The sequence below is a fragment of the Ascaphus truei genome, chromosome 5 (assembly GCF_040206685.1).
Source record: "Ascaphus truei isolate aAscTru1 chromosome 5, aAscTru1.hap1, whole genome shotgun sequence".
NCBI classification, from domain to species: Eukaryota; Metazoa; Chordata; class Amphibia; order Anura; family Ascaphidae; genus Ascaphus; species Ascaphus truei.
This window is the reverse complement of record NC_134487.1, coordinates 291,049,736-291,074,012: the sequence shown is the minus strand read 5'-3', so window position 1 is coordinate 291,074,012 and position 24,277 is coordinate 291,049,736. Positions and strand designations below refer to the sequence as shown.

The 24,277-nt window shown below is 42.4% G+C and overlaps 1 protein-coding gene and 1 long non-coding RNA gene across 4 annotated transcripts in view; one reads left to right on the top strand and one right to left on the bottom strand.

The window, feature by feature from the left end:
* The window catches only part of LOC142494603 (uncharacterized), a 4,249-nt gene extending 3,560 nt beyond the window's left edge, over window positions 1-689 (top strand). Inside the window, exon 3 of the long non-coding RNA XR_012801557.1 lies at window positions 1-689. This exon is cut by the window's left edge and continues 615 nt beyond it. This is a non-coding gene — a long non-coding RNA (uncharacterized LOC142494603).
* Window positions 1-24,277, bottom strand: part of TMEM178B (transmembrane protein 178B) — a 172,458-nt gene that overhangs the window by 133,388 nt on the left and 14,793 nt on the right. The gene's annotated exons all lie outside the window — the stretch shown is intronic.

The following is a 24,277-nucleotide window of genomic DNA, read 5'->3' as shown; positions in this document are numbered from 1 at the left end:
AGACCATATACCAGCCATCAGGTGAGGCTCTCTGATCTACCACGTACTAAAAAAAAGTAGAAGGCAGCACTCAATCCCTGATTTACCACCAATTATCAACCCATATGGACCACTGGTTGTAGCCGATGCTGCATTTCAAGCTGAATACAACTGATTTTCATGCTCTCGTGGGATGGGGTCAGGATAGGGCCCCTGTATCCAATGGGCAAAAGGGACAGTTGCCCAGAGGCCACCGCCATCAGGAACCAAGCCTGGGCCGCCAACAGAAGAAGACAGCCGGGTCCCCCTGCTGGTGACTCTAACATTTAGTGCCTGATTCACAGAGGTGCCTGTCATAGGAGGACTTCTGGAGGGTGTCCACAGAGTTGCCTGTCAATGGGGGCCTACTGGAGGCCACTGGAATGGAGATCCCCTCTAACAGTCACATCCATGGGCATGCTCAAGAAGGTCCTTTCTGACAGGCACCTCTGCGGGCCCCCTCTCGCAGGCCCCCTCCATCCTCAGAGGCTTCAGATAGGCACACTTGGCTCCCCATCAACACTCACTCATATATGGGCCTTCACTGCCCCCTAGGCCCATACATCCTGCTCCTCCCTCTCCTCCATTCCCCCCAGGCCCATAACATATAATAATAATAATAATAATAATAATAAATAATACAATATGAAGTGTATAATAAAATAATAATAATAAACCAGTTTGCTTTAAAAATATAATGTTTTCCTATTTTTATTTCCTTTTTTGTTTATCACTAATACATTTCATTTATTAAATAGTATGGTCTTTTCTTTAAAACAAGGGTAAGCAATGGGAGGGGCACTAGTTTTATACTTTGCCAGGGCCCACCCATGCCATAAAGCAGCCCTGGGTGAGGAGAAAGCTCCCTGATCTGAGATGACTCCGGGGAGCAGGACACAGTTTTCTCAGCCTGTCAGAGCTGATGTTCCATGTCAGGCTGATGAGCATCTGGAGCTGAAAATGATACTGTGAACCTGACAGCGCTTCAGTCCCCATCATGCCTTAGGCATTGGCTGCTTTATGCCGAGTTACAGCGTGCAGCAGTTAATGCAGCCAGAGTCCCACTAAGCACAACAGGCTATCGCAGAGAGAGGCTAATGTATGTCTTCCGACATACAGAAATGGGGATTATTTAAGAAAATAGCCCTACTAGAAAAAACGATTGCAATAATGATGTAACCAGATGCACCATATTAAACAGAGAGAAAAAATACCCGCTGAAAGAAACACAATTTCGTTTTTCTATATCACCGGTTTTGCAGCAGTGAGACATTGATAAATGAACCGCACAGAACAGCAGAAATCATTATCAAGTTCAGTTTTGTATCATTAGTTTCTACGCAGGGTTCACATTAACGCGAGGCTTGGTTTTGGATGTACAGTATGTATGGAAGTATATTTTTATTTATACAGCGCCCACAGTGTAATCAGCGCTGTACAAAGACAATACAGTACAGGGAATTGAACTACAATAAGCGCAACAGAGTCAGAGAATAGGAAATCTCTGCCCACGGAGAGCTTACAATCTAAGCTCGTCCAAACAAATGGATGGGCCTCTTTCCGAGTCTGAGAATAATAACTCCAGTTCTCCTCTTCAGTACACAAAGTTGTTTCTTAAACACTGACCCTCGACCTTTGTTGTAGGGTGTGTTACCTTATAGGAAACCCGTAGTGATACTATTTGGAAAAGCACACCAACACTGTGGGAATTGTTTTCTGCACATTTTTGTAATTTGTAACATAGGATTGAAGCAGGGGGTCTCCGGAGCTGAACACCATTAATTTCAGCTCCGGTGACCCTCTGCTTCCAGAGGTACTTACCTTTGAAGGGGGTGCTGGAATCTCTCTGATTTTTAAAGCCACCGGTAATGTGGGCCAATAGGAAGCAGTGCCAGGATGATGTCATGGCTTCCTATTGGCTTACATGGGTCAACTAAAAGCGAGAGTTTTGAAAAGCAGCCAATACGTGATCCCTGCTGGCTGAGCAGAGAGGCTAGTGGCACCCCCTACAGAGATAACTATCTCTGGAAGAAGGGGATCCCTGGAGCTGAAATTAGTGGGGTTCAGCTCCGGAGACCCCCCTTCTTCAATCCTATGTTAAAAATGTTTTTACAAATCGCCCGCTTGGATTGCCTCTTTAACCACAGGATCCATCATTTCAATACTCAGTAGGGTAATCATATAAGTAAATGCACAAGACTTTCTAAATAGAAATGTCTGGTAACATCTCAATATCCCCTTTTAGGAAACCAACACAAGGGTGCTTCATAGATTAAATTACATAAAAAAGCCATTAAAACCCCAGTTTTCTTTTTTAAGATCTGTACACTATAATTTAATCTGAAGAACCAAAATGTTATTCCCCTAAATGGTATCACAACACAATAAATTATTAATGCCTCAGGCACCAAAAACCATAGATTGTAAGCTACACGGGGCAGGGACCTGTGCCTGCAAAATGTCTCTGTAAAGCGCTACGTAAAACTAGAAGCGATATACAAGAACATATTATTATTATTATTATTTGTAAAGCGCCAACATATTCCGCAGTGCCGTACAGTGGAAGGTACAGAATGACATAGAAATGAGTCATTCAAGTGCAAACAGATACAGTACAGAGGGGCCTATTCAGGTAGCTTTGATACGTGACTTAACAGTTGTTAATTGCACTTACCAAGCTATTTTGCATGTGTAGCTATTCAGAAAGCTTCAATAACATGTCAAAATAAAAGAGTTTCTAATGGGACCAGATAAGGGTGCCCACTATCACCCCTCCTCTTTGCATTGACAATCGAGCCCCTGGCCTGTATGATTAGACAAAACCCTGATATAAAACTTTATCAGAGTTTGGTTCTCTCTCGGGATATAAAATCAATACCAGCAAGTTGGAGGCTCGGAATATCTCTATCCCTCCTGACAAATTGAGACTGCTTCACCTCAACTTTAAATATAACTGGAAAGACTCTTGCATCAAATACCAGGACATTAACCTGACCAGAAACTATAAAACCCTGTTTACACATAACTACTCCATACTTTTTGCCACAAACAAAAGGGACCTTTATTTTTGGAATAACCACCACTGTATATCTTGGTTGGGACATATCTGTTCAATAAAAATGAACATCCTACCTACCAATCACTGTCCCTATCAACCTGCTCAAAGACATACAAAACCGAATTTTCCAGTTCATATAGAGATAGACGGCCCCCGAGTCTCTAGATGGGTCCTCTTATCCTCAAAATCAGAAGGAGGTATAGCAGTCCCTTAGATACTACATGGCTACGCACCTTAGACAGATCCCATCCTGGCATTTGGATAAGGGCATAAAGTGTTGGGTAGACATTGAAAGAGCCATTTGTGCCCCCATTGCTCTTCCCGCTCTTTCAAGATGCCAAAAGGATGACATCCCTAACTTATTTTTGCCCTCTCCAATTATCAATTTCACCCTGAAAATATGGAGAAAGTACAGGTTGAAGTTGTATGTATGTATGTGTGTATAGATTTATTTATGTATATCTTTATCTATATAGCGCCATTAATGTCATAGCGCTTCACAACAGTAATACACATGACAATCATATAAATAAAAAAATAACACAAATAACACATAATGGGAAGAAGTGCTTCAGACATAAAAGTGAGAAAGGAGTCCTTGCCCCAAAGAATTTACAATCTAATTGGTAAGTAGGAAGAACCTACATAGATAGTAGGAAGGTGTTCTGGTAATTGCTTCTGCAAGGGGCCACGGTTGATGTACTGCACCGACACACTTTATTCGAGCAAATACCCGGTATGTACCTGGCAGATACCTGGAATGCGCCGCTCCTCACCTCTGACAAGCCCCGTTGCATTTGCCTTCCCAGCCTGGGTTCATGCCTGGCTGATGGTCGGCTGATCTGTTAAATGATGATGATTAGGATTTAATAGGCTGCAATGCTTCGCGTGTCTACCAGATGGCATAAATTCATGAATTGTAATGCAATATATATATATACTGTGCAGTATTGCAGCCAGCGGGAATAAAATGCTTCAATCCCTGCCTGAAAAATAACTCAATGCACTCGGGCAGAAAACAGTCACAAACCTCAATACACCCGGGTATACCCGAATTCGTGGGACTAGCCAAGCTCGAATAAAGTGTGTCGCCAGTGTATAAGGTGTAAAGTATCAGCCATGGACGTACTCATATGCTGCGTTAAGGAGGTGTGTTTTAAGATGGGTCTTAAAGGTGGATAGAGAGGGTGCCATTCTGATATTGAAGGGAAGGGCATTCCAGTTCAAGTTCAATATCTCTACACCTCCCTTGAAATGTATTCCTAATGTAATGTAAAGTAATGCTAATGGAAAAACTAACCTCCATTCTCAACCACCATACCAAAATTCCCTAGGAGTTGGGAACCGTGGATCAATTCTCCATAATACCAGACCTGATCCAGTGCTAAACTAGATGAGATCAATCCTTCACATTTGTGGAAAAAAAGTACAGTGTTACAGACAGCACTCCTATGGTAAAGTTTAAAGTATATAATGTCTGGTGCACGGGAATGACAGGAGGGACCCTTAACCCTCCCAAAACTATAGAGCAACAAAGGTGATGTTCCCAGCACTCAATTTGAATAAAATGAAAAAACACTGGAATATGCCAAAATATATATTATTTGTATTGAAATAGAAATACACAATATAAGGTATACAATCAGAAGGACGCTACAACTTTCCTAGGGAAAATCTATGCGTACACAAGCCAAAAAATGGCGTGATGGGAGGGAGGTGGCGGAGGGAAGGGAAAATAAGGGGGATAAAGTAGTGACAATAAGCTGCCTAGATGTGATGAAGTAAAGGGGGGCAACGTTTCGAGGCAGGATGCCCCTTCCTCAGGCCAGTTTCCACAGATCCTTAAAAAAGGAACCTGTGGTACTTCCCTTCATACCATACTACAAATATCTCCCTCCCGTCTGTACTGTAATCACGTACAAAACAGAATAACATAAAGTTGTACTTCCAGAGACATGTAAAAAGAGGAACACCAATTGTAAATGTGTCCACACAAGCTCATGGTTCTATTACGGAACAGTATTCTCTCCCCTCCCCCAGATAAAATAATAAAATGTAAGTTAAAAAAAAAAGCAAACAAAAACAGCTTTGTAAGGATCGTGGTGGTGGTGGTTGGGGGTATACTTTGTATAGACATTAGCATATCTCCTATGGTATTTCATGTTTATTTTTTAGCACAGGCATCTCTTCCTAATTTATTTGGAGGGAGGTTTGAGGGGACATATATACAACTGGAGATAACTATTATGTTAGGGAGTCCTCCTCCTGCTTGTACTCCTCTTCCTCCTGCTCCTCCTCCTCCTCCTCCTGCTCCTTCTCCTCGTATTTGTCCTCCTGCTCCTCCTCATCCCCCCCCTCCCCCCTTCCTCCTCCTCTTGCTCCTCCTCCTCGGATTTTTTTTACATTAACTCTACTATTTTAGTGCACATTATTTTAATTTACTGTTGCACTTAATACCGGTTTATGTTATATTTTTGTTAGTCTGGTATTTTTTTTCTCACTACATCCTTAGGACCAGTGAGTTACCTGTTGGCTTTGCCAGCCAATCAGAACTACCAGATTAAATAGTTCTCCTCATATTTGTCCTCCTGCTCCTCCTCCTCGTCCTCGTCCTCCACCTCCTCGCAAAAACCCCATTCCGGGCTCTGGAGGAAAATTGCACGTTCAGGTCATTTAGCTTGTTAAGCAACTTCAAACTCATGTGGTATGTCATTTTTTTTAACAAATGGTATTTAACATGCAATATATCTTACTGAATACTGTTTTTTTCCCACACATTTCATATCGTGAGGTAGTAACATGCAAAAACGTTAGATATTGCAGTGATAACATCGCAAATACCTGGATGGGCCCCTGAAGGTAATGAGGGTCCTGCTCCTGAGAGTTTACAATCTAGAGGGAATATGGGGCAATGTTGAAACAAAATGTAAAGTAGCTGCTCATTATGGGGTAGTGTATGCCTTAGGATGAGGTGTGGTCCAGCCACACAGCTGGATCTATCAAGGTTTGGGTGGGGTGGATGTTAGGGGATGTTGGATAGCGTTGAGTTTAGTCCAGCCAGACAGGGTTGGCGGAGGTGGATATAGTGTAGATGTTAGGGGTGTGCCTACTAGGCTTCCTTAGAAAGGTGAGTTTTCGGAGATTTTTGCAATGTCGAAAAGCTGGGAAAGAGTCTAATAGTATGGGTAGGAAATTCCAGAGAGAGGGTGCATCATTTGAAAAGTCTTGAAATGGGAATGAGAGGAGGTAATAAGGCAGGAGAGGTGGATATCGTGGGCAGAATGTCGGTGACGTTTAGGGATATATTTGGGGATGAGGGCAGAGATGTAATGGGAGGCAGCATTGTTGAGTGCTTTGTAAGTAAGAACTAAGGGTTTAAGTTTAATTCTAGAGGATATGGGATGCCAGTGTAGAGATATGTGTAGTTGAGCAGCAGAAGTGGAGCGGTAAGTGAGGTAGATAAGTCTGTCGGCAGCACTTTGGATGGATTGAAGTTGGGACAGGCGGACAAAGAGAAAGTCAACAAGGAGAAGGTTGCAGTAGTGAAGGTGGGACAAGGTGAGTGAGTGAATTGGGATTTTAGTTGCATCAATAAACAATAAATCCCCATTTCTCCAGGACCAATATGGCTGACAGAACGTGAACATCAACATTCTGAATAAACAGGAAAATCCATTTTAAGAAAGGGGAGTCTGCCGTCTGTAAATTTCCCTGAAGATTACATTATGGCCCTGCCTCTCGCTAAACTATTTATGAATTTGTGCAACACAAGGTTTGTAGTGCAAGCTTTTACTTATCTCCTTTCTTCCATTCTGCTTCCTCACTATCACCGCTTCTCTCTTCCCAGACTCCTTCATCTCTCACTGCATCCCTCTCTCCTGTAGCAGAGCATTATACAGATTAAGTCCAGAGGTACTACGCAGCTGCGGACTCCACCTCTGGCATGTAAAAGTATAGTGTTAATGGTGCTAGCTTTGCACTGCATTGCAAGACAATCAGCAGGGATAAAGAAAACAGGGATTCTGCCCCTATTTTCCCCATCACATGCAACACACCGGAAGGTTACAGCCATTGGAGCCTGTACACCTTATGATGTGCAGGGAATGTCATGACACTTGGCGTTCAATGATCTCATGGAGCCGGGAACATGTTCCCAATGTAAAAGGCGGACCCTCCTCTTCTCCTCTGTTCTTTGGTGGGTGAATCTCAACCATGTCATCGCAATCCAAAAGGTCACATGATCCCAAAACGCCAGTGGTCGCTGAACTTCCGGCATTGATAATGTAAACAGTACAGTAGTCCTCGCTATCCGACATTGCACTTTACGATGAATGGCATATCCGACGCTTTACAATGCAACCCTATGGGCCATTTTTCGATGCCGGAATGCGTTATCCGACGCCGGAATGCGTTATCCGATGCCCACCGCCACTGATTAACATGGGACTGACGTTACAACTGTTTCACTATCCAACGCTACTTCCGGAACGGATTCCGTTGGATAACCGAGGACTGCCTATAGTTGTACTTTGGCTGATATTTTAAGATCCAAAGACTTCATGGAGCTCAGAGATTCCCTGACACGGGGATGCAGCTTCACAACTCTCGGAATAATTAAACATTTTGCTGATTCTCCAGGTGCTGCCAGTTTGTCTCTGTAACTCACCAATCAGATTTTGTTCTTGCCATGTAAACCAGAAATGCGTTGGCAAACTTCCACTCAAAAGGTAACTACACCAAAGTTTATACGGTACACTTGTACAGCATGTGGTGTAGTAGTTACGGCATTAGTCTTCAAGACAAGTGTTTTCTGAGTACAAAGACAGCCTCAGCCACTTATGTTCATCTATGTTTGACCTTGCACTAGTCCCCGTAAGGGTCATTTATCACAGTTTTCCAGGTGGAATGAGGGATATGTTTTATTGACACACCTGATGCCATTTCATTCCTTAAGACTTTGATCAAATACTTCCTTTATCTCCCTGTGTCTCATGTTTCAAAGTTAGACTGCAGTATGTTACCTAGTAGCCACGCATTGGTGGTCTATGCATTTTGGAGCAAGACTGATGAGAAATCTATTTCATGTATTCGTGTAACAGCGATAGTGCTGATAGGGGCACTATCGCATCGAACCTCCTATTGACTTTAAGAGCAGTTTCCATAAAGTTATTGCCTCAATCGAAACTATTGCAGTTTAATGAATAACCCCCTTTATGGGGTAATTCTATATAGTCCAATGTGCCTGGTCAGGCCATTTCTGCCCCCGCCCAAAAAACAATTGACTTCAATGGAGACTTTGCAATTATAAGGTCCTTTGGGCCTTATTCTATATTCACCGAAGTGGCTGTTTGGTCCGTTTTAGGCCAGAAATCCCCATATCGAATAACCCCCTTAGTGTCAATGTATAAGGTACTCTGCTCCTATTATGCCTCACGTCTGTCTGCTTGTAATTTGGGTAGTGTCCATAAGAGGAGTTAGGAAAGAGATCCAGGACACACAGATGGTAACGCAATGTATCAAAATTGTGCACCTCTGTGGGTAACATTTTCTCCCTTTTTTCTATAATAAAAAAAAATATCTTCCGGGTCTGCGGTGACATAAATCTCCTTGTTCAACGATCTGTGCAAGATGCAAGGAACCTTAGAAACAATCTCATTACGTACGCTGCAAAGTGGAGCAGAAAATGAGGTGGTGGGCCAATATAAAAGGTTCAGTGCTTGGATACCAACCTATTGGGTTGGTATTTTCAGCTCTCTGTGCGCTGCTGGAACGGTATAATAAAAGTGTTATTATTATAAACATAGCTCATTACTGTGCAGTAATGTGATCCCTCCTGTTGGCGAGGGACTTACAAGCATACTCAGACAATCTATTTTATTGTGTCATTGGTTTCGCTTATCAACTAAGTGTCAGCGTTATGTCCCCTGAAAAAAATAAGGAAACTGTAATCTGTAGCTGTTGATTGTTATTGTTGATTGGATCAGGAATCTGCACTTACACCCACAATGGAGCTCACAACAGCAGAAAATGGGGATTTTGCTGCTAACCCTGCATTACAGAAATCTCACCCAAATCCCCAAAGCAGGGATGTTAGTCGGATCCTTATTAGATTAAAATCACAGTGTTTATACTCAGGCTTCTGAAATTGCTTGTCCTTCTTTCCCAAATCAATGTGGAAACCAAAAGCCAGGAGTTGTTTACAGCAGACAATTTTCCATTGAGATGGAAATACAAGGCACTTTGCGACTCAGCCATAAATTGGTGACTGTTAGGATTTAGCGTTAAGCTCATACAGATACAGCCCCGCTTATTGGTGTTTGCAATAAGGTAGAAGCACATTCTCTTCCATTTTTAGCATTTAAAAAGCCTTTTTTGGCATTTCAAATATATTGAATAGGCTCTTGGATTCAGATCAGAAAGTTTTAGACTTTCGGATTTTTCGTACTACTCCTTAAAGTGCACAATGGTGTTTTTGTACCAACGCAGAAAGAAGTGTGTATTGATGAGCTATTTTTTGGAGCACAGTTGTGTTACATTTATAAACAGTTTCTTACAGCTGGTACCTCATGTAACTCCCCAGTAGCACCTCCTTCTGACACGCCCCAAATTAAAGGTTTACATTTCCAATTTGACGGTATCTCCAAGACCTTAATGGGCCAAGTGGGTCTTTTCTGTCATCAATGTCTTTGTTTCTATTTTCACCCAGTTGGGTCTTCACCATCATAAATGTAGAGTTTAATGATCCTCTTAAATGATTAAAATTATAAAATATAATATCATTATAATGTTCATGATAAAATATTCATTAAAATCGTCATATTTCTCAGACATTGTTTTATTCTCTCTTTCATTAGTGTTTCTTCACCTGTCTCTTCCATTCACTTCTTGATCCGTTGAGGCATCGATTACACAGACATATTTACTCATTGATACCAACATATATAACAGGGGTGGACAACTCCAGCCCTCAAGGGCCACCAACAATCAGGTTTTAATGATATCCCTGCTTCAGCACAGGTTCACCACTGATTGAGCCACCTGTGCCGAAGCAGGGATATCCTGAAAACCTGATTGTTGGTGGCCCTTGAGGGCTGAAGTTACCCACTCCTGATATATAATCACCTTTCTTCATCCACCAGCTGTTAATCAGTATATGTGTCCTTTGGCTTAACAACCTTAGATCAACCAATAGTAGGTCAGACCAAATGGTTTATGATGTACAGCATCCCATCAATAACTACTGTATGTGCAGCACTAGAAATGCTATCCCATCCAATGGTATGTAGTCCTAAGCTTTCAATTACTGTCTCATCATTACTCGTTGCCTTCATCTCTACCATCTACTTCCTTACTATTCATATCTAACCAATTATCTGGTCCTTCCAATCCATAGAGTATGTATCCCTCATCTGTCTCCATCGCCCACTCATAATGTACAGTACCTCTGCTATCTCTTCCAGTCTCTTAGCCTCTTCGTCTTCTTTCTAAGCTCTTCCATTCATCTTTTTTTCCCCTTCCCTTGGTACCAAGTCTTTGGCTTTATCACTTTTTTTTTTTTTTACAAAAGCAGAGGAAACAGAGGCATTAAAGTTACTGCTCAGGTTTAACCTCTCTGCTGCTTTTTCTGCATTGCATTGCTTACCCCTATAACACCAAAGAGGTTAATATTAAAGTGTCTACTGAAAGCATCAGCCACTGTGTCATTCTAAGGATATACTGTATTGTACAAATCACGTGCCCCTCGTGTGGGGTCCTGTCTCAGTCTTTGCCAGATTTTGTTTGCTTGGAAATATGTCCTGAGTTTAAGAGGTAGAACGCCTCAAATATTGTCCAACAAATGAGTAAGATTGCAGTGCTTGTTACTTTTGTTTAGCTGCCAATACTCTGAGCAACATTCTGTTTTATACATCCACGGTCTGACTTTTCCAGATGCCCTTGCAAAGGAAAAACACATACTGTAGGCTATGTGCTGTACACAAAGAGATGCATACCCCCACTATCACAGGCACACTATACATATATACTGAGAGGTACTGTATGCATAAAGTAACATACACACACACAATGAGATATACAGTATGCATACAGTAACATACACAGACATACATACACAATTAGATATACGGTGTGCATACATTTACACATACATACAATGAGATCCACAGTATGCATACATTTACACACGCACAGACAAACACAATGAGATGTACAGTGTGCATACATTTACACACACACACACACACACACACACACACAGACATATAGTCAGATATGTGCTGTGGTCAGATTAACAAACACAAACAATTAGATATGTGCTCATAATAACACATACACAAATACCTATACAGCGACAGACTCACAGACCTTCACACACAGATAGTCATTATCACATAGCAAGACACACATACACTTTCTCACAGAGAAATAAACCCAAATATACATTTATAAAGAATAAACAGAAACAGATGCACACACATCTTCACGTACACAGGCACACATACAGTACATAAAAATACACCCACACATAGTTCCCAAACAGATAGACACACATATACATATACAATATAATTATATTCACAAAGATAAGAACACATTTATACATTCACACCAAAACAAATACACATATACCGTCACACATATTAATAACGATACACATCATCACATAGTGATAGACACCCATACTATACACACGTCTCGCACACAGATTTGGGCTCACACACACATGCACAAAGAAATAGGAACATGCATACTGTTCCTTCATGCATATGAAGACAGACATAGATAGTCACATAGTGACACACACAAACATACTGTACCTTCACAAAGAGACACACACACACAGTACATTCACACTTACTAATGAATGACTCCTGCTAGCAAATCATAGATATGATGATGGACTCATCTGTCAAGATTCCCCTGTAATCAGCTAATTGGTGTAGGTGTCTAATAGCTTGTTTGTATTGGTGGCAAACCATATCTAACATGCACTTTCCACCAGAAACCAGCTGAACTGCAAGTCAGTGTCTTGTGTCCAGTTATTCCTTTCTTATTCTGACTTGTTTCTGTACTTCGGCGCAACTGCGAATGACAGACTTGAAAAAACTTCAGGATGATCTCAACAAACTTTATTGCACATCACACACTGGGGTTACACCACGATCTCCCCCTCTACGCGTTTCACCCTCTAGGATAGGGCTTCGTCTCGGAGCCCTATCCTAGAGGGTGAAACACATAGAGGGGGAGATCTTGGTGTAGCCCCAATGTGTAATGTGCTAATAAAGTTTGTTGAGATCATCCGGGAGTTTTTTCAAGTCTGTCATGCGCAGTTGCGCCGGAGCCCTTCCATTCCCTGACATTTACAGAAGGCTGCACGCAGGAGCTGTTGAGGAGAGCAGGTCCCAGACCGGAGATGAAATATAGGTAAGGGTTTTTATTCCCCCTACTCCGGTTAACTCAGTGGCCACGCATAGCTCCCTCTTATTCAGCCCCATATGACTACTTTGACACCATAGGTGCCACTACTGACCACTGAAGCGCAAGACAGTTTTTTCTTTGTTTCTGTACTTGTATACCTTTTATACCTTTCGCTGCATAAACACATCCTTCTACTTATCACATTTAACATGCATTGTTTTTTTCAGAAGATGTGCACTGCATTTGCCTTAAATCTAGGACACCGAAATGCGCTTTAATAAAAGAAAATGTGGCATGAAATTCACTTTTGTTGACTGGCACAGAAATAAGAAGGCTGTCCAAAGTTAAAGCTACAAAGAGGGTTATTTAGCAAAGTTTAACAGGGGCAAAAGTGATGCAAACATAATACACCAAATTTACCAAAAGACACTTTGACAAAAACCCCGAAATGCGTTGGTTGCACAGATCGGTAGAAAAGCTGAGATGTAAACAACATAAAGAAAAGGCTTGGGAAATAATTGAAACTGTGTTTCATCAAATAATGTATCAATGTCTCCTGGCAACAAACCTGGGAGAAAAAACGGCACCTAATGTATCAAGGAAAAGCATTCCTATTGAAATCAAGGGCATTTTGTGCTTCGATACATTTGGTGCAATGTTATTGCACTTGATTTGCCCCACTTTTGAAGCCAGGACACTGATAAATGACACCCAAAGTACCTGAGTTGCATTTGCCGAGCAGCTCCTTACATTCATTATATTGCTGGCTCACGTTTATCTGTCCTGGTTGAGTGTTTGTGAAATTTGGCAGCTTTACCGATGGTGTCAATTCAGAGGTATCGTAGAAATCTCTATACTTTACAGAAGAAGTCTTGGGAATGCCCCAATTTACCTTTTCAGTAACAAAGCAGACTGCAAAGGAATTTATATTAGCTCTATTATCTGCTGTCAACCCAATATATATATTTGTTTTAATTAAATTGTCTTTCCTTTCATGGTAGAGCCTTCCATCAATTAACCTCTTCTCTGCCAGAGGTTCCAGAAACGCATTGCTTTGTGTGTGTGTGTGTGTGTATATGTATGTATGTATGTATTGCTTTCCAATGCGTTGATGTCCCCTCTGGTGGTAAAGTGCTTTAATATACTCACCCCATCCCCTCCCTGTTCTGAATTCAATATGCTTATCATTCACCTACTTTCTTAAATGAATTAAATGCACTTAATATCCCCACCCCCAATATCTTCATCCTTAATTCTCCCATGCCTGTCTCTCCATGGATCTCTCTATGTGCTGTTACTGTAACTCTATCGCTCCCTACCTGCTCCTCGTGTTTCAGCAGGCACCTCTAGCATCTAGTTAGTTCCTCCATGGCAGTGTGCAAGGTGGAAGAGGAGAAAGATAAATATAGTTGCCAATGCTGCCTACCTGGCTCCATGTCATCATGAGATTTCAATCCATAATCCAGCCTTTGTTTCCTAATTGAATTCACAGCATATGGTAGTCTTGCATTGCTGTGGACAATGGATACTTAGAGATCCAGTACTGTGCATGTTGGGATGCTGGTAGGTTGACCATACTGTGTCAAGTTTAGTAGGTTCTGAGACAAGCTGGTCTGTGTGGGAGCTAGCCCTGAAACTGAATTCCCCACTTCAGTTTAACAGACTGGTATGTATCCCACTTATAACAGGACATAGCTGTATCTCTTGTCAGATTTAGCAAGTATGTATGTATATCTTTATTTATATAGCGCCCACAATGTGCTCAGTGCTTTATAAAGACAATACAGTACAGGGAATTATAATAATACAATAAGTGCAGCAAAGTTAGACAATAGGAAAGGAAATCCCTGCCCCGGAGATCTTACAATCTAAGGCCTGGGACGTGAGCCATTCTGAGCCGTGCTGAGCAGATGCACTTACCCCCTGCATCTGTCATCAGCGCGGTTTTAGCAGCCGCTTCCGCATGCGTGCGGAGGCTCAGGTATTTTGGGAGACAGGCAAATTTAAAATTTGCCGTTCAGGGAAGCGGACGAGCGGTCACATGACCACTCACATCCAATGGGAGTGAGGGACTAGCCCCGCCGCCCCGCCTCCCAACACGCCTCCGGCCTGCCTCCGCCTACGCACTGCCCCCAAAGCGCTCTCACGGCCTCACCTGCCAGGACACAAAAAAGCTCCAGTTTGAGCAGGCGAGGTAAACCAGGAGCGCTGATCAGCGCGGCCCGAGGCACCATGCCCAAGGCCTAAGTGGTATGTTGGAAGACTTACAAAGACAGCAGGTGAGGGAATAAGTGCAGTCAGTAGAAGACAGTGCTTGGCCACAATGGTTGGTAGGAGCGACTGTGGGTGTAGGACACTCAGTCTAGAATGTTTGGCCATGGCCATTTGCCCGTGACCAAATCATCACCGGCGCTCCATCACTATAACTACTGACAACAGGGCAATTTGCTGCAGGTCATCTTGCCATCACCGCCTTCCGCATGTCCTCAGTGCCTCACCCAGTCGGGCACCTCCACCACAGCATGTCCTCAGTGCCTCTCCCAGCTGCAGGGCACCACCGACGTGCAGGCTACCCAGCGCGGCCACCAGCAACCAGGAAGATATGCGTATGTGGGAAATTTGAAAATGTGTCCTGGCTGCTACGTGTCGGAACGGCGGAGGTACCCTACATCTGGAAGAGTCGCTGAAGACATGCTGCGGCAGAGGTGCTCGGCTGGGAGAGGTGCGGAGGGCACGCAGAAGGCGGTGATGGTGAGATGACATATGGCGGTCAGTAGTTATGGTGGCGGAGCGCCAGTAGCGATTTGGTTGTGGCCAAATGGCCACAGTCAAAAGTCCCATTCCATGGGACAGGAGTCATGAGTCCAGCCAAATGGGATGCTTCTTTTAAGAGGTGAATTTTAAAGTTGATCGGTATTAAATTACATGGGTTAACAGCATTAGCAGGGAGGCATGGGCAAGAGCAGGTGTGTAAATGGCTGGGTTCAGGATTGGCAGGCTGCAAGCATGGCAAGTAAAGTCAACTGCATGATGCTCCTACACACAGAGGTGCTACAGCTTGTTAATATACTTACACTTAGATATGCAGAAACATTTCTGTTTAGTTGCTTACTGTACCGTACTTGACGGTAGAAGAATAGTACACTCATTATGTATGTATGTCTTTATTTATATAGCGTCATTAATGTACACAGCGCTTCACAGCAGTAATACACGTGAAAATCATATAAATAACAAATTGTACAAATAACACATTATGGGAAGAAGCGCTTCACACATAAAAGTAACATTTAGGAAAAAGAGTCCCTGCTCTGAAGAGCTGACAATCTAATTGGTTGGTAGACAGAGAAAAAATGGCACAAAACCATAAAGCACCACAACACAAAATGGCAGTAAAAGGGGGTTAGCCAAAAAAATTACGGAGGATCACATTGACTTGTTTTGCTCAGGGGAGCTTTGATAAAGCTCCCTGAGTATATACAATTTAATTTACATTGGGTGTTATTGAAAATTTGGAGGCTTCTCTGTGTACTGGGACACAAATGACTCATCCTTTCTCTAGATAGAGTGAGTGTCTAGTTCAGTACTATCCTCCTACAAGACTTACATACTGTATGCTTAGGTTTCATATACTTGCTTAGGGTCAGGTCTTCTAAGAAATTAGTGATGTCTTATCATTGAAGGACTCTCAGTATTGCTTCAAAAGCTTTCTAAAAAGTTTTCCTTCAAAGCTTCAGTGTATCCCACTCCCTTGAGCCCCGGCTATCGCTCGCAGGATAACTGTACTAATTTGTTGGTGGGAAGAACGTACAGAGACAGTAGGAGGGCATTCTGATAAGTGCGTGTGCAGGGGGCCAAGGTTTATGTATGAGGTGTAAATTATCAGCCATGGAGCTACTCATATGCATCCTTAAGCAGGTGTGTTTTAAGGTGGATCTAAAAGGTGGATAGAGAGGGTATATGTTGTACAGAAGATGCTTTTGTAACTGTTGTTTTAGCCACCATAAACTAAGTGTGGTTGGTTCGCAACTTTTACAAGCTGTGCAGGATCGGTTGGTGACCAAGCTAAACCTGATGAGCCCAAAAGGATGAAACACTTGATTGTACATGTCCTTGTCCCAAGCTTAGCTGTACACGCTGTGAAATATAACAATTAATTGCTTTAGCTCAGGAAATCCATGTAAAAAATTGATAAGAAGCTAAAAGTAACATGCCTATTGTCCTCATTTGCATTTCACTACCCAGAAGCCTTTTCTGCTTTTTAACTACAGAATGACATATTAGGGGGACTTAAATAGGTTTGGTGAGCTGTGAAAGGCATGCAACTCGTAGGTTATCTATATTTGTTGTTATTTAGGAAAACTTCAGACAAATTGCACATTTTCAAATGAGCTTGTAAATAACAGTGATGTGGTTTGACAACTGACTGGTAGCTGCTGCTATATTATTTGCAAAAGCATTTACAGATTTAGGTTAAACATTGTGTTTAGATAAGATTTTCACTATATTCTGGGAAAACAAACTGCAGGATCCGTTAGATTAGACACGTAACCTCTTCCTTGTGATGCCAAATTCTCCCATTAACCCTTCTCTGCCAGAGGGGCCTGCAAAGCATTGCAGTACCAAAAACTGTCCTTCCTCACCCTGCACCTATCCGGGGTATCCACCTAATCAGGTAATGCCAACATGTCCATGAACCTCCCTCTCCAGTGAATAATTTGCACATTAATGCAGGACGTGGAGGTTATTAAGTCACAGACGGCTAAACAACTGGTGCAATGTTGATCCAAAAAGAAATCGCATTTCTTTTTACAAAAATGGATTTCAATTGAAATTTCTAGTGATTTTTTTGGCATAATTGTTTGCCCTAATTTTGCAGCTGTAAAACCCTGATAAAGAGTCTACAGCATCTGTACAATTCAGTATCTACACAATAACGTTTAGTAGTCTTCTCCCATGATTTTGGGGCTCTGTAACAAGGTGGAACCACTGTCAGATAGTGAGACAGGGAAAACCTAGCCTGATACAGCACTGAGGAGGTTAATTCTAAAGCAAGGTGCCTTAATTGAGCAAACCTGCCTCATTAGCAGACTTTAAAACCCTGCAGTAGTGACTGCACAGCTCTCTCTGATCCAGGAAGCTGAGTGCCCCTGGACCGCACAAGATGGACCACACTGTACAACAGTCAGACCCCAGGGGCCGCTGTGGAGGATACCCAGACTTTGGAATTCCTTGCCCCTATACTGGCAGAAGGAAGCCGAGGGCCCCGAGGGTAAACCTTACCCCACACTGATCTTTGTTTTATTGTTGGTAAGGGGCTTCGCCCTCCGACTCACAGATAGGGACTAAATGTCTGGTATTAGTCTGCTCTTCACGCGGAGCTGGATATGTTTCTTTTTGTTTTCTCTTTATATGCTGAACAGGAGCCATATTTTATTGGGGGAAATTAAAGCCTACAGTACATTTGTTTTCCAAAAGCAGACCTCCTATTTTCCTCTCCAAGCCCCTTAATCAGCAATATATTTCCCTCACCTCGCCTGCTTCCTTTTAAACAGCAACAATGTCTTTCTGTCCTGATATCTCAAGTCCTGATAAACTCTAGTGCTGCCAAAGAAGCCTTCAGTGCACCTCTGACAGACGGGGGCTTGTGTCCCATCAATTGGCTAATTTTGATTGACAGACTGTAATATCCTCTGTCAGTCACAATCCCTTCTTGTCCCTTTACTCTCCCGTACAACATAAACCTGTAAGAACTAATTGTAACATCAAATAATTGATTTGGTTTATCAATCACACTTTCTGCATACAACAGTAAATCGTCTCTGTTTACAGAACAAAGACCCCCCAAAAATGCCTAATAACCATAGTTGAACCTAACCATTTATTGTATCTGTTTGCATTCCTGATGAAGAAATCTTGAAGGACAAAGCCTTGGGTTTATAGATGTATTCCTTACAGAAGTAATTATAAGGGAAGGGTGTTATGGTTTATCTTATGTAGTCTGATTTTTATTTTGTATTCATTAATTTAGAAACAAAACAAAAATAAAACTATTTTACCAGGAAAGATACAGGATGCAGAATCATGGATGGTAGCTACTTGATTTCATGGAGTTATTAAGCAGCTTCGGTATCTGGGTAACTTTAAGGTGAGTTTTGAAGATGAAACAGGAAAAAATGAAAACCACGTCTGAGCTCAGTCAGCTTTGACTGTATGAGGAAGGAAATGAATAAATCAGGGGGTTGTGATAACCCCTGCTCACCCCACCCCCCCCCCCCAAAAAACTCATTTTATATGCTACATTGCTGCTAAATACACAACCTCCAATGGCTCCCTGTACCAAATACCATTCAACTTGTTGCATCTGAGTGAACGAGATTAATATATTTGTGCATATTAACATGACGATAACACAGAGATCTGATCTGGGCTTTCCCACTTCAAAGACTCCTCTTCTTTTCTAACCTCGTGATCTTTGACCCCCTGTCGGTGCTAGAGCGTAAAACTCCACCGCTGAAGCACGGTCTTCGGCGATGTATTGCCCTGCAAGAAGGGTTCACCGAAGAACCAGTCAATACAATCAACCAATGAATCAATCAGTTTCCTGCATGGAAAAACACTACATCTTATTAACCTCTTTGGTGCTGGAGAATTGGACAACACTGACTATATATAGTTAATACTGCAATGGAGGTGAAATCCGCACACATATAACACCCCCCCACCCCCTCCTTGGTTGAAGGAGTATCCCCACTTATCAAAGTAATAAGTCCACAGGGCCCAATTTATTTGACACAGAAGCCCAGTGCAATCCCTTTGAAGATAGAAGGTGTGCTGTTGGATATAGATTTCCTGCTTATCCCCACGCTATCCATTCCTCAAACCCCCAATCCCTTGGATCCGTCCACTGGACGCTGTCCCAAAACAGCCTCCGAAGTGCTAGCAACGAGCGTGTCTGTTATTGGCGTCGTATTTCAGACCAATACCCACTCGATAAATTTCATTTCAAAATCAATGGAGCGGAATGTACACTTCTGCTAATGTAGCCGGAGCTGCCGAGCGCGAGCTGACGAGGCAGATGCACCCAGGGCCTGTGTGCTAGGGAGGGTTTTTAATTAAAATATTATCCAAACCCTTTAGGACGAAGTGTCAAACGATAAGGGCAGGTAGTGCTTTCCAAATGAAACCTTTTTAAAGGGCTTAAGGTGTTTGACGTAGAGAGCTCTTGAGAATTAACCCTAGACGGGTCGGCAACGCTTTTTTTATAGCAGCATTAAAGTGGAGGCACACGTGTGATTTTTAGTTTCCACCCCCCCCCCCCCCACCCCCTACATAATGAGTGATAGAACTCTATTGGATCTATGTTTTTTCAAGCAGCAAAACACAGGCATTTTCTTTTCAGTTTAACCGCTGACTTTCATCCTTTGTCCCTTAAGAAAGAATTAGATAAAACATATACTAAGCGCTCAACCTATTACAAAAAAGTGATTGTTCTACCCGTGAAAAAGCAACTGATAAAAGTGATATCGAAGGGATGACAACCCTTATGTACAAGGAGAATAATAGTGACGAAATAAATAAGGAACCCCCACGTGTAGGATAATAAATGTAAGGGGATGGCTGCCTAAGGACAAATAACAGGCCTATCCATAGAGGCTAGTATTAGAATAGTGGATTGTACGAGGACAGTCCTTGGCGCACTACCAGGTGATCGAACCTAGATAATAACACAGTCCAGAATCCCAGAGTAAGGGAACAGTCCGTATGCCACACAGAATTCCAGGAAGTTCATCTGTGTGGCATACGAACTGTTCCCTTACGCTGGGATTCTGGACTGTGTTATTTTCCAGGTTCAATCACCTGGTAGTGCGCCAAGGACTGTCCTCGTACAATCCACTTTGTCTCTTAACATTGGAGTGTTAGGGCGTGTCCATGGTGAGCGTGCGGCCGTGCGTGTGCCGTCACGTGCGCCTGTAGCTGGAGCGGTTTGTGTCCTCTAGGTAGAGGCGACTGGGAGGGGTGTCGGAGGCGTGGCCGTGATGTCACGGAGCTGTCTCGCCCTCATTGGGCGAACCGCTCACGTGAACCAGCCATTGCGCGACAGAAACAAATTTATTTGGCTTCTGGTAAATCATGTGCACCGGCGCTCTGCATAGCACACATAGTCGCGCGCTCTGTGGCCTGCTCCATAGAGGCATAGCATTTTGAATGTGCTGCCTGCGCCATCGCGCTCACCATGGAACCTTAAGGTTCTTTGGCTGGGATTCACCAAAGCTCCGATACTGGGTATCGCATCACGAGTTCATTTTTAACTGTCTTTGACTTGAAAGGCAGTTAGTACACGATCGCCATGTGTTACCCGGAATCTTGTGCCTGCAACATTTATCTGTACAGCACTGCGTACACTGGCCCACCTATACAAGACACAATCTACTATAATTATATTGAATCTGAGTTTTGTGACTCTCCCTCTTTATTCTTAATCGGCCCTGTAAGCATCCGCTTCTTCTGTGGCTGGTGTCCATAGGAGTTAAGGGAAGCACATCAAGTAAAATTCTTAGCGTCAAAAACCCTGCCAAGGGTGCGGTGGCAGAAATCTCCCTGATCAATTATGTGAGATATCAAAAAAACTAATTAACCCCTTTGGGACCTGCAATCGGCAGTGAAGCAGTCAACGCGTTTCTTACATTTGACACAACCACACTCAGAGAATGGGGAAATAAAATGGGTAAGAAGCAAAGTCATTTTCTTTTTTGGTGGACGAATACATAATTTGCTTGAATTTGCCCCAATAAAGGCCTTGGGAGGAGCTATTAAAGTCGTTTGTTACATACTTGCCAAACTGTCAGTATTTATCAAGCATATTCCCTAGTAATTGGCAGAACAATCATTCGGTTTTTTTTTTCTAATCTTCCCGATAAACGTTTCTCAAAGTGTTTTGGAGACAAAATTAAGGTATTTCTTTTATTTCTATTCCAAATTTCCCTGACCGGAACTTGGTAGAAAGAATAAGAAAGACAGTGAACACTCCGGAATTAGCAGCAATAGCTCCACTTGAGCAGTTATTGTAAGAGAGTGGGGAAAAGCACAAGATTTTGGGTGGCGCATGCCCCATTCTTCAGGTATAGAAGAACTTTGACATGTTAGATCATGAGCAACAATGTATAATTGTATGTTTCGAAGAAAAAATGGAGGAAAACCTCCCAAAGCAGAGCTCAAGAGCACATGAATAGGCAGCTAATTTAATGCTTGTATGTTCAACTGCAATAAGGAATAGAAAATGTCAGCTGGATCCTACTATGCTCCTATAATGGGTATAACACAAGATAATACTAAGGGGAAGTCTAGGAAGACCATAATAAAAGGATCAACCAGACCCCCAAAGACATGGTGAATAAACCCCTGGAGCTGGATCAACCAATGATATACATATAAGTATGGATTGTAGTACTCACTGCTTCTTGATTGAAGAATGAATTCCTGGACGAGCGTGCAAACAGTCCCTTAAGTAGCAGCAAGGAAGAATTCTCCCACGCAGGAAGATTGAAGTCACTGCATCATACAGAAACCACGGGAACCTCGAGGAGAACCCCGGACGCGTTTCATGCTGGAGAGCACTTTGACAAAGTGCTCTCCAGCATGAAATGCGTCAGAATTTCCCCTCGAGGATCCTGTGGTTTCTGTATGGTGCAGTGACTTCAATAAATGTACCTTTTAAGTGACCCGGCTCAATAAATGTACCTTTTAAGTGACCCGGCAGAATCAGTTTGTTTTCGGCACCTCCGTGAACGCAGTGCACAGCCGCATCTTCCTGCATGGGAGAATTCTTCCTCAATGTATGTTTCACCTCATTTCCCCACTTGCATCTCTAAGGCTGAGCTCAGACAGGCTGCTACGCTACCCCGCGTCCGCGCCTTTCTGCTGGGCGATGTGTGCTCATCCCCAGCAGACAGAAAGACGCGATTGGAGTGGGACCACTTCAGCCATTTAATTTAAAAAAAAGAAACAGTGTGCGTGTTTGTGATTGGCTGGCAAAGTACACGTGACGCGGCTGCCGCTTTAAATCCCAACTTCAGTTGTCTATTTCAAGTGCAGCGGCGACAACGCTGTACTTCGCCGTCGAGTGTCGTTTTCAGTTTGAAAACTCACACACACCAAAGCGCAAGTGGTGAACGTGCGCCCGCACGTCGCTTCGAAGCCTGTCTGAAGAGTGTTAACAAGAGACGATGGGAAAGAGTTATCTGATGTTATGAGCTGTATCACACTCTGTGTTTGGGCTCATTCAATTTCTCCTTTACAGAGACATTCACATCCAGGACGGACTTACACAGAAAAAGATTTAACTGCACTGTTATCCAACAACCAACAAATTCCCGACACATATAGTACAAGCCCATCACCACACACTCTTCCAGCCTCCAACATAACACAAACCTTTCTAACACTCCCAAATACCCCACACAGACACATTACTATCTCAGGCCTAGATTCACAAATGGGTGCTAAGCATTTGCACGTCTTTAATCGCATTCATATCAATGGGAACTGAGGCGTGCCTAAGCTTAGCTTGCTCCCAAATGTGCCCACAATGCATTGCACTACGTCTTGCTCACTCCTCCTCTAGCAGTAAATGTTGCTACCCAAATCTACACTTAAAATATTAAAATCTGCCTTCCTGGTAAAGTTGAAACCTTTATTTTATGTTTTGGTATAGGGGGTCATAAATTAAATTGTCCAGTAAATATCCGTAAAGTTAGGGGATTCTGGGACTTGTAGTCCTAATATCCTCAGTTGTTTGTTCCTAGATCAAAAGGAGAACTGCAAATCCCAGCTTTTCAGGGCTACAAGTAAGGAAATTAAAATACAATAATGTATGTCATCTGCTCAAATCTCACCTGGGCTTAGGAGGAATTCAATCAAAAGATTTTCTCTGATCCTTATTCTAACAACAACAAAAAAAATCAAATGTAAACATTTGCACCCTGGGGACTGGTGTTGCTGAACCTGTATATTGGGATCTACTTGTGTTTGATGATCCACCCCAGGAGTAGCTCTAAAAAGTAATTGCAAAGTACTAAAAAAAAAAAGTGCTATAATAATGAAACTATCAAGCGTTTATTGTTGTATTAAAACATTTAAAGGAATTATAAGTCTATTTATAAAATTCCCAGAAGGAGCAAAACCAGTGCACAATATAGCACTAAAAAAGGAATCCCTGTTTGGCTGTAATAAATCAGATTTTAGTTAATAGCCGACTTCTGTATGTGTCTCTCTCAAGCATGTCACAAGTTGGGAAATACAGGCTTATGCGCCAGAGTGATTGATAATCCTGCCCAGCTCAAATTTTTTATTTTCAAATCATAAATATATCTATGTATGTTGTATTGTTGCTTCGCAGTGATCGGAGTGTGAGGGTACTGGGGTACGGAGTGCCACTACTTTTGTAGTTACGTGTCCAACGAACCATTGTTTTCATATTTATACATTTACAATTCCACTTTTTTTCTTTTTTTTAAAGAAAATGGGATTTATTTAGGCATCATCATATAAATGCTTTAAATTTGTCAAAGATATGTCCCACAGAGCGTTTGCCCAATGTTTAATAAATGTATATTTATTTAAACTCGGACACGGGGCTGCTGCTTTTATGAGGTCATTTTGACAACTGCTGCTTAAACTTGTACGAGTTGTATCATGTAGGGAGTCTGGCGTGTGCTCATTTGCATGGCCGTGCCCAGAATCCTTTGTGTCTGCAATTGTCCAAACTATAAAATACTTGGGTCT